We start from the raw sequence: 20,982 nt of genomic DNA on the forward strand, positions 1-20,982 counted from the left end.
TCATGGAAACCATATAATGGCTTAACCCAGGTAAAGAGACAACCTGATCTGCTGGGCAAGGTAGGGGAGAGGACACATGGACAGTGCAACAAAAGCAAAGAAGGGAAGAGAGATTAAGTGTAAGGAGGGACTCTCATTTCTCACACTCCCTCTCAGAAGCCACCCCAGACAACCCCAGGGAGTATAATTGCTTAGAAGCAATTATGGAAACTTCCTCCTTCCTCACCAGTGGCAACTCTAAGCACCAGAGCTCCAACCATCCCTGAGCACAGGCCACAGTGCAGGGCAGAGGAGTAAAGGAAGTTGGTAAAAGACTAGGCACAGAGGGGACAACTTGAAAAGATATGGCCAATGAGACAAAGAGAGGGTTTAAAGAATAACCTAAGCAGGTAGAAGAGGCAAAAGAAAAGTCTTCTCTTTTAGAAGGATGGCCTGAGGAAGTTGTAGGTAGGTGGGGAAAAGGGAAAGAACACAAAATAAAAAAGCTGACTGGATCCAGTGAGCACAGTCTCTGGTACCAAGAATACAGCCAGAAGGGTCAGCCTTGGTAAGGAAGAGGCAGGTTCTCCTCTTCAGAGATTAAGGAAGAAAGGGACCACAAAACCACAGTGAGAATTTGAAGGGATGAAGGTATAATTCACTTAAGGAAAAGCTTAAACTAAATAAGGCAGGGAAAAGAGATTTTGCTAAAGTGGATGGGTCTGTGGGAAAATCTGCAAGAGTTCAGGAAAGTAGAAAAGGTTTGGAGTAGAAACTACAAATACAAAAATAACTGGACCATGAGATGAATAAAACATAGTTGGCATTGTAAGTTGGGATTTAATCAAATTTTCATATGATTTCTCTTCTCTAATGTCTTTGAAGATCCAAAATCCCTGACTTCCTCCACTAGCAATGACATTCAGTGCCAAAACATACTTAGAAACAGTCTTTGTTGGGACTGGGGTTGTAGCTCAGTGGTAGAGTGCTCATCTAGCATGTGTGAGGCACTGGGTTAGATCTTCAGCACCACACAAAATAAATAAATAAAATAAAGGTATTGTGTCCATCTACAACGAAATATATACTTATATATACATATAAAAACATAAACACGCAACAGTCTTTGTTGGGCTGGGATACAGCTTGGTGATGGGTACTTGCCTACCATGCATGAAGCCCTGGGTTTCATCCCCAACACCACAGGAAAAGAAAACATTTTGGTTAAAAAGAGAAAAAATTTTAAGTCTAAAAATCTAGGTGCAGTGGTATGTGCCTACAGTCCCAGCAACTCAGGAAGCTGAGACAAAAGGGTTGCTTGGGCCCAGGAGTTCAAGGTCAGTTTTGGCAATACAGCAAAATCCTGTGTGTGTGTGTGTGTGGGGGGGGGGTTAACACAAGTAAGTATAGAGATGCCATTATCAGAACAGAATAATTTAAAACCTCTCAACATTCTTTTATTGATTAACTACTTTGTGCAAAAGATTTTATAAATAAATTTTATTAATGTATAAATAAAATCTTATTCTTGCTGTGGAACATAACAGTGAATAAGAATGCTTCCTGCTTTCAAGAACACTGTCATTCTAGACCAAGGGATGACAAATAAATGGAAGCCACCACAGTATGTGAAGAAAAGACAAAAAACATTGCATAGATATTATAGAACAATCCAACTTAAATCCAAGATATTATTTTTTAGAAAGAGGCAATAGGTTTTCAAAATAAGAAATTTCAAGGTATCTTCAAAATTTGATTTCAAGAAGTGGCAGTATCAAAGTCCAAAGAGTACAAAAGAGTTATACAAAACAAACCAATCATTTTGGTTATTCAATCTTGAAATTATGATTAACTACCTGCTGTGGCCTGAATGTCCCCCCAAATTCATGTGTCAAAATTAAATCCCTATTGGGGTGGTATTAAGAGATAGGACCAGGGCTGGAGATATAGCTCAGATGGTAAAGTGCTTGCCTTGCAAGCACAAGGCCCTGCGTTCAATCTTCAGCAGCACAAAAAAAAAAAAAAAAAAAAAAAAGAGGTGGGACGTTTTAGGAAGTGATTAAGTGAATTAATGATGCACTTACCAAAGGTGCTTTGGAGAGTTCACTTCTCATGCTATTTTGCTCTTCTGCCATGTGAGTACAATGTTCCTCCCCGCAGAGGAAGCAGAGTGCAACCCTCCACCTGACAATAATCCTGCTGGCACCTTGATCTTGGACTTCCCAGTCTCCAGAACTGTGATAAATAACTTTCTACTTATAAATTACTCAGTCTGTGATATTTTCTTATTTTCTTAGTGGCAAAAGAGACACTGCCAAAGGAAATCGCTAAACAACAGAAATCACTGTTTAGAAATAAAAATGAAATTTAAGGCAATTCACCCATCTGGTGTATAGTTTAAGCTAAAAAAGACACATTGTAGCAGCACAATTTCTGACAAGAGCCAATTGTGAAGCACAGGCCAACTTCAGGTGGATTGACCAGGCAGTCCCTCTGGGTCTGTCTGAATGACAGCAAGTGAGGTACTTAAGTAGCTTGGTTATATTATCTGGGGACATCAATGACATTAAGAATTAAATGTGGTACTTACATTCCTGATAACTTAGACAATGTTAAGGTTCCCACATGAAGGTCTTGTCCTCTCCAGCCTTTGTTAGGCCTTGTTATGGGAACAATTTCTCAGCTCTTCCACCTCCTGGTGACAGATTATTGATTTCTGTCATCTTTATGACATATTCCAGATGCTGCAACATTTATTTTGTATTAATCTCATTTCAGTACTCATGTCTTTTGTTCTTCTCTCATAGAAGCACCCACCCCCAGAAGACTTTACAACCTGCTCTTCCCCAACCAGACTTCTCCCATGGACCCCTCAAATGACACGGTTTCTAAAAGTGAACTCCAAACTGCTTGCCCCACATGGCCCCCTTCCAGCTCGAAGCAGCCAGAGCGGTTGTCGTGCCCCGCCCCTTTCCTTATAGCAGTGAAGAGTTCCTAAAGCAAAAAGGGGGAATAAAGCCAGAATTGGGGAGGGGCAGTTAGTGTAGAAACAGGGGATCAAGTCAAATGGAGGAAATGGAGGCCATGAAAGCCATCTGCCTCTGGAAGTTGGAGACTGCCCCTGTTGGAGAATGGAATATCAAGGATCTGCAGAGCCCACTGATTACCAGATTTACCTGGCTGAATCACATTGGCCCTTCCCCTGCCCATTCACTTCTCACTTTATGCATCTCATCTGCAAAACTAGGCCTAATCAAAAAGCAAAAAGGAGAGATAAGGGGGAAAGAACTGGAGAACAAAAGAGACCTTAACCTATAAAGGATGTAAGGTTCTTGCTTCTTGGGACTTTAGAACATCAGTCATGGTCCCCTTCTCCCTTCTGGGAGAGGTCTGTGTTATTACCTTTAAATAGAACCTGCTTAATATGCTAAATCCTACTGTAATGTTAGGATTAGCCTGCATACTCTTCCTTACAATACTTGCAGTTCTTAAATGTTTGTGGTCCATTTTCAACAAGAGACTCACGAGGGTTTAGGTCAACCAGGTCCTCCTGAAGGAATCCCTTGTCCAAATTAATAAAAATGGGGGAAAAGTTGGGAGAAATCCTAGTTCTTGGCTCGCAGCAGTTTATGTCTCACGTGTGTAAACATGAAGAGAGGAGCATTCCGCTCTGACCTCTTAGGAAAGTAAACAACTGCCCCCAAATTGACCTAGTGTTACCAAGGGAACCTGTAAGGGGCCTGGTGGTCTGATTCCCCATGGCACACTGTGAATGGGCAAAAAGTCTATAAAATGTATGGTTATTCCTGTGATAAACAAGTTTGCAGGCTGCTCGCCACAAGCCTGCTTCTACCCAACTCCCGGAGTCTGGGTCTTGACTCCGCGGCCCTTACCTGCGCCTGAGCTAGCCTGGCACCCCTACCAGGTACTGAGGTAGGACTGCTGAGGGATGTGGGAGAGAATCTAAGAGGATTGACAAAACTGGTTACCAGCACAGGCAGAGACACCAGGGGTTGTTCAAGGCAAGGCATACTTCAAAATATCAAAGGAGTTGAGCAACTTGGCAACAGGTGCAGTGACTCCTGTCCTCATATAGCAAGGGATAGCTATGCTCATTAAGCACAGACATTCAGAGAACTGCTGGTGAGGACTACAGCTCTGAGGACCCTCCTGGTGAACTTGGGTCCTATCTTGCCAAATAAGACTTAGAGCGAAAACTTGTAAAACTGGAGAAGGAAGTACAGGATTTAGCACTGAGATACAAAAGAGCTGTAGTTGACTGTGAAAACACAAGGAGATGAACCCAGAGATGTGTGGAAGACACCAAGATATCTGGAATCCAGAGTTTCTGTAAGGACTTGGTCATGGAGATGGCAGACATTTTGGAGAAGACAAATAAATGCATTTCTGAAGAAACAACCTGAGGACTAGAAGCTCAATCTGGAGAACATTTTCTGAGGGTTGTCACTTTTAGAAGCTGTAAAGTGTGTTTGCCAAGCATGGCCTGGAGAAAAGGATTCCCACGGGTGATAAACATGACCCTCAAGAGCATGAACCCGTCTGTCATGTGCCAGCTGGTGTTGAGGTACAACCTGGCATGGTGGTTACAAACTTATGGCTGTACCATTAGACTTAGATGACTGAACTCTGGGAGAACATTCAGTTCTCCAAGAGAACTGATGGTCTGCTCGTAGAGATCTGAATGTTCTCACAGAGTTCAGTCACCTATTTTTTTATTTATTAAAATAGGTTTGTATTACACCATGAGGAACTTCATGTGCTCTGTTCAGGATTTAGTCATATTGGCTTTATTTCTATGATACTCTATTGATTTTATGTGACCAGTTTGATCTTATCAGAAGTCTTGCCATTGAGCATTTGAACAATGTGACAAGTGTTTCTATGGCCTTTATCAAAATGTTAATGAAAATTATTTAAAATGGTACTCTGATGTCTTTGAATCCAAAATCCTCTTAACTGTGTATTTTCAACTAATTGTTAAAATTAGTACTCTTGTATAGTATTTTGTATGTTGTGGGAAAAGGAGACCGGGATTGGTTTGACATTTGGGTACTTAGATGATAAAGCTTTACACTTGTGTGTGTGTGTGTGTGTGTGTGTGTGTGTATATATATATATATATATATATATATATATATATATATATATATTTTTTTTTTTTTTTTTTTAATTTCAAAGAACCTCTCTCAGGGAAATAAAGAAGAAATAGAAAAACACCACACCAAATTAAAAATACCTGGCTCTTTCTGGAGTGACTCTAATGCTCTAGAAAAAGGTAGACATCAGAACTAATCTGTTTTCTCAGTTGTGTTCCTGACTAGGGGCTAGGTACAGTGTAGTAATTACAAGTTTGATGATAAATCTTCATCTTTTTGAATTTACAAAAAAAAAAAGATACTGACAAAGATAAAAATGATTTGGAAAATAAAGAACTTAAAAGGTAATATGAAAGGTGAATGTTTCCCTTTTCCTCTCATTAGCTTAAGAAAAGGACAAATGTCATAATGCTATACATGGCCCACAATATCTATCAATACTTCACTACTTATTCTTTTGTGGAATGAGTGGTAACATAAATCATGCCTAAACAAATACAGAGCAGGATGTCACTTTGGAACATAAAATAGCTAATATGAACAAATCCTCAAATTAATTCTAAAGAATTTTTCAAAGAGTTTCCAAAATACCTTATAAACAAGATTTCTTTCTCCAATTTAACCTATTAGAACCCATTAGAGACCCCAAGATGCCTTCCTTCTTCATTAGGTATTTCCTCTCCAAGTCACTTGTACCAATAGAATATAAGACATGAAATTTCATGTTCAAAAGGATTCATAAGAACAAGGAAAATAACTACTACTTCTCAATTATTTTCATTCTCCCCACCCCTTTCCTCAAAAAGTGTCTCTTTCCCCCAAGAAATGGTATCTCTATTCATCCAAATGACCAAGGAAAAATACCTAGGAGTCATCTTTTTTTTCACTCCTGAAATCAGCCCATCAGCAAATTATATCAGTTCAATTTCAAAATATACAGATTTGTCTACTTTTCTCCACCTGTTCTGTCCCACCATCTCTTGCCTAAACAACTATAACTGCCTCCTAATTTTCATTCACTCTTTATACCCTATTCACAAAAGTGTGCAACAATGACCACTCAGAACAAGACCCTAACTCATGTCAAGGTAAGTGAGCACCCTGAGGATCTGGCTTTTGCAAACCTACCTCCCTAGCACCTGTCTCATCACACTTACTCCTTATGCTCCTGGCTTCTTTCTGTTCCTAGAACACACTCACCAGGTTTTCCATTGCCTTGAGGACTGTGCACTTGCATTTGTTCTGCCTTAAAAAGTTTTTCTCCAGTGTCAAATCTCATCTTTAGAGAGGTGTCCCTGACCTAGTTACCATTCATTTCATCCCCAGTGTGTCACTCAATAGCACAGTGCCTCTTAAACTAGATGTGATAAAGGACCATTTTTATAAATAAATAAATATATATAATATATATTGCATCCTCAATCAATCATAAAACTATTCTTTTGTAAAAATACAAGAAAAATAATTTTCTTTTAAAGATGCTTTTTTTTTTTTTTTTTTTTTTTAAGTACTGGGGATTGAACTCAGAGGCACTCAACCCCTGAGTCACATTCCCAGCCCTATTTTGTATTTTATTTAGAGACAGGGTCTCACTGAGTTTCTTAGGGCCTTGCCATTGCTGAAGCTGGCTTTGAACTCAAAATTCTCCTGTCTCAGCCTCCCAGGTCACTGGGAAGATGCAATTTTTTTAAACCATGAAAAATACAAGCCAAAAATATTAATGATCAGCATCAATGGCCAAAAATTTTCTCTATCACATGACAATAAGAGTCTCTCACTTTCTGTGTTTATGTTGTTGCCAACTACTATGAACTGATATAACTACCAGCAGGTCAGACTGTGACACTACTCCAGTTTGCCACCAAGAGCATTCCCTTTACAGCACTTGCACACTCTACAATTACTTTTGGTTTATATATTGATCTATACCAGATCCTGTTCTGGACACTGGAGCTTCAGCAATGAATAAAACATACAAGGTAAGGATCTGATTCAGCACAGAACTTCTCAAGTTCATGTATACCATCATTTGTTCCTCAAAAGTATTGCATTCTTTTCACTGTACATTCTTTTTTTTAATGCTTTTTTAGTTATTGATGGACCTTTATTTTATCCACTTATTTATACGCGATGCTGACAATTGAACCCAGTGCCTCATACATGCTAGACACGCACTCCACCACTGGGCCACAACCCCAGCATTTCACTATATATTCTTCATATTATATAATAATCAAATATTTTTTATGAAATAATCCCTTCTAAAACTACATCCACACCCAAATACCAACCTTGAAGATTCGACAATGTGGAAGAATTAAACATCTTAGTCAATAAGGATACACAATAGCCACAACTCAATTTCCACAACTAACAAGTCAAGTTGTACACTAAGTCCATCCTGTGTGCAAGTTCCCTCAAATACATCCCAGTCAGTAGTTAAAATGCTCAGAATTTCTTCTAAAATATAATCAACACCTCAGCTTTGCCACCCTAGGGCCAATATGATGTTATACCTATTAAGTACATATCCCAAATTTCCTTGGGTCTCATCAGTTGACATTAAAAATGAGGCAACCATTCAAAACATATAGCCCCCATCTATATAAATGCCAGACATGGGACTGTACCCAGAGTATCTAGGACATGCTGACATTATTTACACTCCCATTCATCTAACTCACCACCTCCCAAAAACTCTTTATATTGTTATTATTCACACTTTACAGGTGAGAAAACTGAAAACCAGAGATGTCTACTAATTATTTATTTTAAAAATTAATATATATTTGTTAGAATTTTGTTCTATTAAATATAGTGTTATATTCTTACCAATGAGTCCCACCTTGGTTAGGTTTTTATTTTGCTTTGTTTTGTTTTGTTTTGTTTTGCAGTGCTGGGGATGGAACCCAGGGCCTTGTGCTTGCAAGGCAAGCACTCTACTGACTGAGCTATCTCCCCAGCCTCCTTGGTTAGGTTTTAAGTCACCAAAACTGCCAGGTGGTTCTAGTGAAGCCAAACTGGCATTAAGAACCAATGAACTTTGGTAAAAACTAAGTGTGCATATTAGAAATGAGAAAGAAATGTAGGAAAATGAAAGCTGCTCATTTTCAAAATAGTTTAATGTTTTAATGTGCAATGTTATTAGAATACTGCTTCCATTGGGATTCAAAAATTGCTAACGACATTTGTGTTATTTCAATCAAGAAAAAAGTTTATCCCTTAGAAATGGCAAAAGTGCTAATGAATGGAACCTGACATAAGACTACCTATTTCAATTTAGCCAATTCCCAAAATCAGGCCAAGGGCATTGTTTAGGAATTTCCATTAAAACACTAGAATATTGGAAGCAACCTGGATGGAGGGGAAATCTGTAACAAGGCCTATAGTTACTTCTACACAATGTGCTAGTTAGTCTTCCTATCATAAATTAAAAATAGCAGAAAGAACTTCATCACTAAATTTGGTGTCCCTTCCAACTGCCTGCAAGCACTTGCTCTAATACACCCTGAAGACCATTGTTTAGCTTTGTTTATTAATTTACAGAAAAAATCCATTCTGACAAGCAAGGACTAAAAACCACACAACTATCTACACAGTTTCACTTAACCAAGATCTGACTAATCAAGATAAGGGACTAAAATTATGAGTGGATATGTACAAAAACTCTCTCACTGACATTTATAGCCAAATGGGAACCTAAAAGAGTCTTTATTTAGGTATTTGCCACCTTTCACAAATAAGTGTATGTATGTGCATACACACACACATATATGTAATTATATATGTGATCAATTTGATACTTTCAATGAAAAGTGAAGTCTTAAATATTACCATTAAATATTAGTAATACTGTAAGTTTAAAAACAAATGCTTTATAAACACTTTGCTAGGTCACTAAAACATCTTAAGTGACTGCTGTTATCTAGGCAATCACACTTTATTTTTCTCTATACCATTTCCACCTAGAGTCTTTACAATGACATCATTTGGGACCAGAAACACTCTTCATTCATGAACCAAGTTCCCAAAAGGAACAAGTTTATTTCAGCTGGTCCCTTCTGCAGCAGGGGAGAAGAAGGAATCTTTAGCTGGTCAGCTAGTGAAGCATCCCTATATCTCCAGTCATGGAAGGGCCTCTTCACTGTCTTTAGATTCTGCTTCACCTCCACCTTATTGGTCTAGGAGGAAGTCATGGTGACTAGCAAGACCTGTAATATGCTTGGGGAATGAATTCCATTCTTTTATCACCTGACAATCATTCACAGTTCTGTGGATTTGATTTACCTGTGACCCCATTAGTCATGGTCACAAGCTTGAATCTTATCCAAGTAGGCCTAAGCTGCTCCTTGGAGAGGCACCAAGCTGTTAGACAAAATATAAAATAGGAGAAGCAAAAAAAGTGCCTCATAGTGCTTTGTGTAGAAAATACTTGTATCATGACAGATGTCATGCTTGCTATGCAATGTTTTGTTTAATCAGTCATGAGATCCTATCCTATGAGGGTGGTACCATCACTATGTTTGTTTCCAGAAGAGAATGCTTAGTTTTCCAGTAAAGAAAGTGTTGCCTTTAGGATACCATGTCAAAGGATACCATGTCAAACAAGTAAAACTTAAACCCTGAGTTGTGATTTTTATCTGTTTTTCCTTATAATAGCCCATATAAAATTATGCCCACATTAGAAGGGAATGAACAAGTTTTCAAGTTGATGTTGTTTTATTCAAAGGGATCACTGTTAAGAGTTCTCAATGCAGCCAATTACTGAAGAGCAGAAAACTAGATGCAAACCAGCATTCTCATTTCAGAATCAATATTTCATTCATGCCTCAAACGCTTAAGAAATCAATACCCACAATAAATTTGCCCAGGAATGCAGAAAAGTAAAAGTGGGTTCCTTACAGAGCTTTCAGCTTAGGATGGAAATGATTAGAACTAATATGATCAGTCAACGAATAAATGAAAAAATGTTCAACATCTCAAACAATTAGAGAAATGCAAATTAAAACTACACTGAGATTTCATAATTATCAGGAATATAAGTAACAAATGTTGGCAAGGACATGGGGAAAAAGATAAACTCATACATTGCTGGTGGGAGTGCAAATTGGTACAACCACTCTGGAAAGCAATATGGAGATTCCTCAGAAAACTTGGAATGGAACTATCATTTGATCCAGTTATCCCATTCTTTGGCATATACCCAAAGGACTTAAAATCAGCATACTATAGTGACACAGTCACATTAATGTTTAGAGAAGCTCAATTCACAATAGCTAAGCTATGGAACGAATCTAGGTGACCTTCAACAGATGAATGGATAAAGAAAATATGGCATATATATATATATATACACAGTGGAATATTACTCAGTTATAAAGAGAATGAAATTATGACATTTGTCAGTAAATGGATGGAACTGAAGACTATCATGCTATGTGAAATAAGCCAATACTAAAACTCCAAATGTTGAATGTTCTCTCTGATATGTGGATGCTAACACACAATGGGGAGAAGGCGGGGTAGAAGTTCACTGGACTAGACAAAGGGGAATGAAGGGAAGAGAGAGGGGATAGGAATAGGAAAGACAGTAGAATGAATTGGACAAAACTTTCTCATGTTCATATATGAATACATGACCAGTGTAACTCCACATCATGTACAACCACAAGAATGAGAAGTTCTACTCCATGTGTGTATATTATATCAAAACACACTCTACTGTCACATATATATAAAGAAACAAATAAAAAATTAAAAAGAGAAAAAGAAATTATTAGAACCTAATCCAGTAATGGAGGAGTCGATTCCCTATCCACTGCAGTTGGTTCTTTCTTCAGGCTAACAGCATTCTTGGAGGCAAAAGGTCCCTTTCCACCAAGGAGAGAGGCCTTAAAAAATGGAGGAGTAACAGGAGTGACAAAGGCTCCTACACTAGAGACAACTGGAGTTAGGGAACTGATTATTCTACCTGAATGTTCAAAATTCTCTCCTCAGACACAAAGTCCAAACTAGCTAGGTTCATCAATGATCAAACAAATCATTTCAGTCTTTCTATTCAACAGCCTGTTCCCAAAACCAAAAGTAATTTAAAATTTCCTATAAAAACAATATCAAGAACTTTCTTTTAATCTCTCTGCTTGCCTGATCTAAGATATCTAAAACTACTCTATGCTGGTCACATAAGCAACATCCTCCTTAAGACAAAAAGAAAAAAAAAAAAAAAAGGTGCTATTTTGATATGGATGGATTCACTACCGAGGCAGGAAAAAAGTAGTTAAGGTTTTAACTCTTATTCTTTGCAGCAATGGAATATTTTCCAGGAAATTTCAATGCTAAAGAATAAAACAGTTATTGTTCCATCTACAACATCTAAAGTTCTACACAAGTGCTGCTGAAATATGAAGATGATAAGTCCTGGTTCTCAAGGAGTTTAACCTCTAATCATAAGGATACATCACTAATCAATTAACTGCAACCTGTGGCAGAAGATAGAGGTGGCCACATGTGCATCTGGACATGAAATGGAGCTGCATTAGAAGGAATGGTGAGAGAGTAACAGGCAAAGCTTAACTAGGGTGGTACCACAACCAGATGCAATGATGTAGGCACTCAAGAAAGGTGAGGCAGGGTAAGACTTCAGACAATTGTCCATTACTACCAAAGCTTGCAATACATACAATATCATCATGGGACGATAGTGTGGTAGGGTTAGGCTGCTGGGTAAAAGAGTTTAACTCACAATATCTGCCCACGGATCTATGAAAATAAATCTGTTTTATGAACTGGTGGGGAAGACTAAATCCAGTAATATCAATGAGCCTGAAAAAGTCAAGAGGCAGGTAATGAAAATACAGACAGGAAGAGAGAGGATGCACGAGAAAAATGAAGAGACAGAATATGGTCATTGCTCTGACAGAGAAAAGGGTGCAGAAAACCATTCAAAGGGAACTGGTGTTTGGGGTCAGAACTAAGAGTGGAGTAAGGGAAGAGGGTGGTCAGGGGTAAAGATGTTTCAGTTTACCTGTTTTAATCATTTTACTCTGAGATTCAGGGAGCGCACTCAGGTAGACATCAAATGGGACAACCAGAAATGCAGTGTAACCTCATATTTTTGAGCATTAATTTTCTAATCCATAATGGTGATTCCCAAATCCATATAATTATCAGAATCAACTTGGAAACCTGATCAAAGCACAGACCCCCTCTTGCCCCACCCAAAGAAATCCTGACTAAGTAGATCTGGGATGGAGCCCAAGAATCCATAGTGCTTTGAAGCCAAGAGTGGGAGCCACCGCTCCTTGGCACTCTGCTCATTTTGCAGTTCATAATCTCCTGGCTTTATAGTCTGAATATACTTTCAGAGCATATTCACTTTGATGGCATTTGCAGAATGTGAAACTACACCTCTCTGGAGGATTGGAAACATACTTTCACATCTGAAAATAATTACTTCTCAGTCTGTATTCCACTGGTTATGGGGAATGGCTTTGATATTCTACTATATAACTGATGGCCGGGTCTGCAAGTACCAACTACTACAACACAAAGATCAATTCTGCTGAAGCTTTTTGTGGCCAAGATAACACATGACTCCACAATTACTAGGCTGATGACAATGTGCATCCCGAAACTGCTTTGTTTTAAATGATAGAGCTCCATGAGTCCGTGTGATAACTTTGTAATCATATATGAACCTTTTATGTATGTCAATAACTTGGCCACAGATTTCAATGGATTTCTGGCTCCAAGTCCTCCCACAACTCATCTTCTTTTCCACCTCACAGAGGTGATGGCATAAAGCTCAGGAAGGCAACTCAGCCAATGGAAAATATTAAACCTGCAACTTTTATTAAAAGCACAATATTTTACTTCTGAAGAAAATTGCCAAAGATTCAGGAAAAAGAGCAAGTGTGAAATACAAAACTATGAGAATTTTGTTTTATATGTTTCTAATGAAAGAGCAATGATAGTTTAGTATTACAATGTCTTTAACTCCATCAATTCATCGTCTGTTTTCTCTTTTGTTAAAATAAATAAAAAGCAACCTTTCACACACTTGCTACTTCTGACATTGCTCTGTCTTTACAAAAAATCTCTCATTTAATTTGAAGTTATCCTCTTGCGTGGGTAGTTTCATGATTCTCACTTCCAGCAAAGAGAACACCAAGGATTAGCAAATCAAGTTTCTGTTGTCCAAGAACAGAGTTGGAATTTCCACCTGGTGCTTCCTGAGGGCAGCACAGTCTCAGCCTGGACTCCAAGGTATTGCCAAGATACAGAAGAGAAGGTAAAGAGAGGTGGAAAACAGGTCACGTTTGCAATGACCCATAGACGAATTTTTTCCCTGAATCCCACATGTGGCCCAATCACCTCACCTTCCCTGAGGTGGTCCATGTGTTTCTTCGTACGCAAGATATACTCTCTTGGGGAAATAAATAAGTGCCGCTTGCCCTTCACTCTCCAACATGCAGCACAAATGGCCTCAGTAAAGATTCTTAATGGTGATGCTGAATGAGCACAGCTGGGTAATCTGTGAGGCCCTAACCACTGACTTTCACAGTCCCTGTTCCCAGAACCTAAGGAGGGTTTGGGGAATTTGTGGAGGCACCTGGGTTGTTACCATTCCTGGGGCTGCCAATGCACTAAGCGGGTGGAGATCAGGAAAGCTAGAGATTCCATGATGCCCAGGCCATCACCCAGCCAAAAACTGTCCTACATTCCCTACAAGTTTCTTAAGTCCTGTTGGAGATTCTTGTGGGTAAAAGTCCTAACTCAGTTTTAAGCTAGGCATAAAGTAAATGTTGCAAAGTATGTGGCAAAAAAGATTACTATTCTGTTCCAAATTTAACCAAATATGAACATTTCAAAAAACAAAGACACCAAGAGCATACCACTAGTGTTTACTGAGGTGCCACATGCCAGTGAGAGAGAGACAGAGGCCTCTGAGTGGCTCACCAAATGCTCCAGTGTGGCAGCAACCAACCTGTATACTGAAATGCAAGTGCTCTGGACAAAGGACTCTCTTTCTCACACGCCCCTTTTTATTTGTTGTTGTTGTTGTTGTTGTTGTTGTAACAAAACCATTATATGGATTTTTTTAATAATATGTATAGTTGAGAGGTTATCCATGAATTTCACTTCAAGACTAAAAAGTTGGCAAATACACACAAAATGGCCACATGGACACCAGTAATTGGGGAAGCTTAATGAAAGTACTATAGTAAAAAAGGCATTATAAATATTACCTGTCTTTCTCAATTCAGCATGACACAAGTCAAGTTAGGTAGTTCCCACGCCCCAGGAATCCTGACTTAATCTCTGCTTTGTCAGCAGTTTGGACCATGCATATGTGTGTATGCAGGAGGGAAAGGTGTCTGCTGATCAAGGTGCCTTTGTATTCTACATTGGAGTTCTTTCTGAGTTCCAAGCTTAACCTCTAAGTTCACAATAATCTCTGAAACAACATACTAAAACTCATTACAAAGAACTTTGAAACAGGAAGAAATGGCATTAAAATTTTGCAAAGCAGCAATTTTTGAAAAACTTACAAAGAAATAAGAGAAAAAATATGGGGAAATATATTTCATTTTCCTTAAAGAACAAGGTCCATTTCTCATAGAATATATTCTATTTTTTGTATTTTTTTTTTACAGTACTGGGAATCAATGAATGCTTGATGTGCTAGGCAAGTGTTCTACCACTGAGCTACACCCCCAGTCTAAACATGTTTTAAAGATAAACACACACACACATATAGTTTAAACCCAAGAAACAAACATTACATCTAAAAGTATTATAACATTAAATTGTATGTTTAAGCATTTTCTATCAATTTTACTTTTTTTTTTTGGAGTGGGGAGGGTACTGGGTAATTGAACCCAGAGGCACTTTACCAGTGAGCCACATTCCCAGCACATTTATTTTTTATTTTGAATCAGGGTCTTGCTAAATTGTTTAGAGCCTTGCTTAGTTGATGAGACAGGCCTCAAATTTGTGGTCCTCCTGTCTCAGCTTCCCAAGTAACTGGGATTGCAGGTATACATCAACATGCCCAGCTACTTCCTCACTTTATAAACCAACATGTTTCACATCTCTAATCCCTTTATCATTATGACAAACAAGGTTCCATTTTTTATACTAAGCCAAACACACTAAAGGTAACTAGTACTGGTAAGTGCTATACACTTTCCTAATTATTAGGGGTTGGGTGGGAATCCAAACAGTTTCATCTACACAGTTCGCCCACAGTAATAGTTCTTTAAAATCTCATCAATTTCCTTGACAAAAATTAAGACCTTAATAAAGATCCACTGTTTAGGTATCTTGGTTACCACTTGGCTAACCACACATAAGGGTTCAGGAAATTATCATAGTCAAGTGAACAAATATCAAGAATTTCAGACACAGTAGCACTGTTTCTGCCAAGTATACAGTAGCAGCGTTCAATAAATGCTATTCCATTAGCCACAATCACTCCTGTGGAATTATCAGTCTTAACTTCACTAAAAAAGAAAAACATTATTTTTAACAGTATCAATAAGAACCTTGGTTCCCTTTCTAAGGTAATTATACTTACATGGAGTTAACAAACAGTAAATAAAATCATGATAATTTTAAAACATGTTTTTTAAAAACTTATTTTTGTCCAGCAAAATCTTGAACTAGAATTAGTACAAAGAAAAAACTGATTCAAACTTCACTTTCTTTTCCCCTTTTCTCTTCTCTAATAGAAGTGATAGTACCTAATGACTTTGTCTCAAAAGTCAGCAGCAAAAAAGACATTAAATTTCTAAATAAGTACTTATTTTCCATTATGCCTTAAGCTTGTCAGAAAAGAAAAAAAGTCTAAATTTAGGGGTTCTGTGGTTGAAAACAAAAAGCTTGAGAATAAAAATTACAAAATCGTACCTTAGTCAGCTAAGGGAATGGGCATGATTCACCTGAACTTTACTGCAAACATTCTAAAACAAAGTAAATAATTCACCATTTTAGTCTTTTCACCTAAGTAGGTAAGAAGCTATAAAGCAATTTCCTTTTCATGGAATAAAATAAAAAGGGTTTTAAATTCTTTCAGGGGAAGAGTGAGTCCATATAAATTACATGTTGGTTTCTTGGCCATTATGTGTCTTCTCTATTTTCTAAACAACAGAGGTATAAAAATAAGATAATATAAACCACACTGAAAATTAGGCATCCATTAATTTTATTTACAACTGTGGGGAGTATATGTCAAAAGAAATACATAAATATTTAAATAACTTTACAACATTCCAAGATGACAATTAGGCACTTATTTCAGTCAAAAAGAGAAATAATGTCCAAGCTTTTATATTACTCTAAGAAAAGCAGTGTTTGTGTCCAAAAACTTAACAAATGTTAATCAGTGGTGATTCAGAACAATCAACCTTTTATTAAGCATTCATTCTAAGATTGTATGATAAAAAATAAATTCTTACAATGACATATTAAATGGTCTCTCTGAAGTGTAGAGCAATGGCAAAACTTAAGTGTAATTAAGGACTTAAAAAATGCAGATGCTATATACTTGAGCCACCTGGTGGTTTATTTCCCTCACTGCACTGATAAACACCTTATGCTATGCATCCAACCTTGTATTGGATTCTACATGCTTTGCTTTCAGGGCCAAGACCAAAGGGAATTTACATTTACCAAAATATAGTTAAGAGTATGGCATGACTCACTCAGGAGCACTTTAAAAAGTACACTGTTTTTAAGTATGGAAGGCACTTCTCAAAATCTACCAGAGCTGGTCTTCAGAGTTGCTTTTTATGTTTTTCTCAACAGTATTTGACACCTACACAAAACAGTGAATCCAAAATAAATACAAAGGAACAGCAGATCAAACCTTGGGCTTGCCCATGGTTTACTTACCTCTTGCCCCAGTTCTGGGCAGTTCAGGACACAGCAAATTTAACTTCTAAAAGATGTTGCCTTAACTGTCAAAACGACGGCAGTAATAGGTAGAGACATGAGTTTGAAAACAGGCACACTTTGTCACTAAGAGGAAGGGTGCAGAACAACAACCTTTTTGACTCTCTGATATAAAATTATGCCCCCCAGGTCAGTATGGGGGCATACACATTGTAGTCTCAACTACTTGGGAGGCTAAGACAGAAGAACTGCTTAAGCCCAGGAGTGTAAACCAGCCTGGACAACAGAGATAAATAAATAAATAAATCTTAAATAAATAAATAAATAACAAACACGTAAATAAATATTATTCTCCCCAAAAGAATTCCCAAAAGGAATAAAGAAGTCCTGGGGTGATCAAAGTTCATGAAAATTCTATTTTCAAACTTACTAACCTAATAGCTAGGGTGCATTAGACAAGAGCCATAACAATTCTAATGATAATGGTAATGATGATTATATAAAACTTGATTCTAAATGCATACTTGCAAAAAAGCCAGGAACAAGTTAAGCCTTTTAACTACTTAATGGATTGGGGAGGTGAACCTTGAAGTCCAGCAGCAGTCCACGCCCTCTCCAAAAGAGGAAACTTCCTCTCAAGTTTCTATATGTAATCTCTTCCATGAAGAACCAATAAGCGCTGCATTAAAGAAATGCAATTAGCAAACTCACACATCCATTGTAATGACTGCTCCCATCACTGGATGTACTGGGAGGTATACCAAGCATGGATGCCAGAGGCTCCTCTCCACCCTCATGTGAAAGCACTCCATGTTACTGACTCATCCCAGAGATTCGAGGCCACACAGCTCACCAAGTGGAAACATTGAGCGGAAAGGACGCTTCAAAGGATGTCTCTATTCATCTTCTGGCCCAGGTTCTTGGTGGAGGGTAGATGCTATTAAAAGACTAGTTTCCTGGGGAAGGTAGATAGTTTTAGGGAAAGACCATTTGGCTGAAGGAGGAAGCTTTGTTGCCAGCTGTTCCTGCAGCTCCGCTCCCTGTGTGGTCTCAAGTAAGCTGCTAAACCTGACCACGTCAAGGGCCAGGTCTATAAAAATGATGACATTTCCCGTAAAAGGGCCTGCCTGGCTCTATGCTGTTTGCCTTCACAGGGGAGCACTGTGGCTAGAGAAGCACTGGCTTTGGAGATTTGCCATGAACAAATCAAAAAGTAAGACATGGTCTTGACATTTTTCCCAATGCAATTTGGTCCCATTTCCTTAAAACACTCCAACAAGATAGCATGGCTTTAGCTTGTCACACTTCCTAATTCCAGGGGATCTATGACACAGCTAACATTGTGAGACAAAAATAGTAGAGTTGTCACAAAGTCCTTAGCACAGTATAGGTGGCAAAGGATGACTCCCCTCATACAGTCCATCCTTCTCTCAAAGGGCCACTGTGCAAGCCATTGGCAAATCCTACCATCAGTCTCATTTCTTCAAGAAGTTGTGATTAACCTGACTATCAGCAAAAGTTAACACACATCAGAGTAGAAAGGTCTGAGTTTAAATTGCAGCTGTGTCATTTACCATCAGGTAGATGCTGTGCAAAGTAACCTTTCTGATCATTTGTGTCATGAAATAATGCACATCGCTCTAAAGTCTCACTGTGAACAAATGATAGGAAGGTGTGTGGAATTCACTAAAATAAGCAGCCACTGGAGGCAGATGCCAACACCAGGGCTGGCCAATAACAGAAGTAACAGAAATGCAGAACTTGCAACAGGAGCTAAGTGGTTAATTTCCTGCCCATGAGGAGAGATCTTGATATGTATATACTTATGTACCATCAGGTAGGCATATACAAATATATGTAATCCTGAAGAAAAGGCTGACTTGTTAACTGCTGTATCATGTACCATCACTGTCTAATAACAGGAAAAAAATACCTGTTAGAAAATGAAACAGACTCAAAATATTGAGAGGCTTGAGGACCTTGCCATAAACTAACATACTTTATGTCCTCTCCAATGACACCACTTTCATTCTACTATTTTTCTTTTCTAAAACATGAAAGCGTGCTAGGATTCTCCATTCACATTCCAGACCTCACTGGACTAGAAACAAAAAACAAGAAAACTAAGTAATAAAGGAAAGCAAACTGCAGATAAGGACTAATAAGGAAACTTGCATTTTACTACTATGAAGTACTTCACAGAATCAGAAAACTGTGATTATGTGAAGCTGGAAAATATAAGAACTGCTATAACTTCTACATCACATGAGACTCCTTAAGTTCAAGAAAAACTAAGCATTTTGAAGTTTATGGTATCTGGAATAGAAAGGGTCGAGATCATGGATTCTAAGGCAGTGTAATTACACTAGCTCATATATGAAGTGTCTCTGGCCCATCTCTTTTAAGATCACTCTTGGTTAGGATGGGAAGGGCAGGAAAGGGACAATTTACAAAGTCAGTAATTCAGGCTTGAAAATGGCTTTGCTTTTGCCACTGCTACCCTACAGAGAGAATACAGTATCCTTATTCATAAAGTTGAATCTCTAACTTCTAACCATATACTCATTTCCCTACCCTATAATACTTGAAAATGCAATTTCCTACTTCATAAAAATGATGTTATAACCCAACATTGTTCATTTCTTATAGGTCACATTGGTAAAAATATTTAGGCTAATTCACTCTGTTTTTGACTTTCACATCCACAACACATGCTGTTGTTTATTCAATAACTGAGATTTTCCTAAAACCATTTAATGAAAGATTCTAGTTTTATGAATGGCAATAAAAATTAAGTATTACTAAAATCTGTTAGACCTTAACAGGAACCCAAAATAAATTTACTCTCTGACACAACAACTCCCAGGCAGCCAAGATCTTTACAAAATGTAATTCAGATGTCTCTCCATTAGCTTCTCATTTCAACTGACATAAAAAAGTGAACTTGATACTGCAGTCTACAAACTCCATGATCATTCCCCTGCTTATTTTCTGCAACTCAAATGGCTCCACTCTCTTTCTACCCTCCCCACTCACTGGCCCTCCCCTGTGTATATGCAGCCATTTCAGCCCTCTTGTCCTAGAATGCAGCCTGCTTACCACCTTTTCCACTGACTCAACACTTCCTCCATACTGCTGGCTCTTTCTCTCCACTTCAGCTCCTATGATACCTCCTCAAAAAGCCTTCTTATCAGCAATTAAATGCAATATCCTGGCTCCAAACCAATTCAATTTCTATTCTCAAAATATTTTCATGATATTTGTCATGAAATATCAATATCTAGACGCCATTAGACAGTCAGAGGAAGAAAATGACATGACCTGGCTTAACACTTAAAAGGTCACTCTGGTCATTCCATTGAAGAGGTGAGAGTAGGGGCAAGAAGGCCAGTTAGGAATCCCTGCAGTAGAAGGATGGGTCTTACTATGCACCAAGGGCAAGGAGCACCTAGCACTGATTTTAATCACTAGAAGGCTTTGTTTTTTTCTTTTGAGTTAGTAAGCTACTTCCCAAATAACTAATATATTCAGGGATATAACATCTAACTAGATTAGGCAATCTGTGTCCTTTTACAACAAATATTCTTAGATATACAACGTAAACACTTAAGAAACTGAGTGTAATTAATATCAAAGTAGACTTTCAAAATAAAGAATATGACCAGGCATAAAAAGAAACATTTCAAATTGTTAAGTGAGTGAATTCATCAAAAGATTCAACAACCTTTCTTACAGGGGAATTGCACATATGACAGATCTTCAAATCTGTCAAGCAAAAAACAATGCATGGTCTTGGTCGCACCCAGGTTCTCCTCAGTGGTGGCCCTCAGTCCTGGCCAGCGGAGCTGAAGGTCATCCTGGGTAGGTTTATCTCTGCACTCCCAAGGAGGAGGCAGCTTGCACAGCTGGCTTGGATGAGGCTCCTTCCTTTTAGGCAAGCGCAAAGGGGCTGACTTGAAGCCCAGAGGACTGGTCTTAGGTCAGGGAATGG

General features: G+C 38.2%; 1 protein-coding gene and 1 pseudogene across 3 annotated transcripts in view; one reads left to right on the top strand and one right to left on the bottom strand.

The window, feature by feature from the left end:
• The window catches only part of Gmds (GDP-mannose 4,6-dehydratase), a 604,350-nt gene that overhangs the window by 538,561 nt on the left and 44,807 nt on the right, over nucleotides 1-20,982 (bottom strand). The gene's annotated exons all lie outside the window — the stretch shown is intronic.
• Nucleotides 77-4,609, top strand: LOC124988455 (grpE protein homolog 2, mitochondrial-like; annotated as a pseudogene).

The sequence above is a fragment of the Sciurus carolinensis genome, chromosome 7, assembly GCF_902686445.1.
Source record: "Sciurus carolinensis chromosome 7, mSciCar1.2, whole genome shotgun sequence".
In the NCBI taxonomy this organism is placed as follows: Eukaryota; Metazoa; Chordata; class Mammalia; order Rodentia; family Sciuridae; genus Sciurus; species Sciurus carolinensis.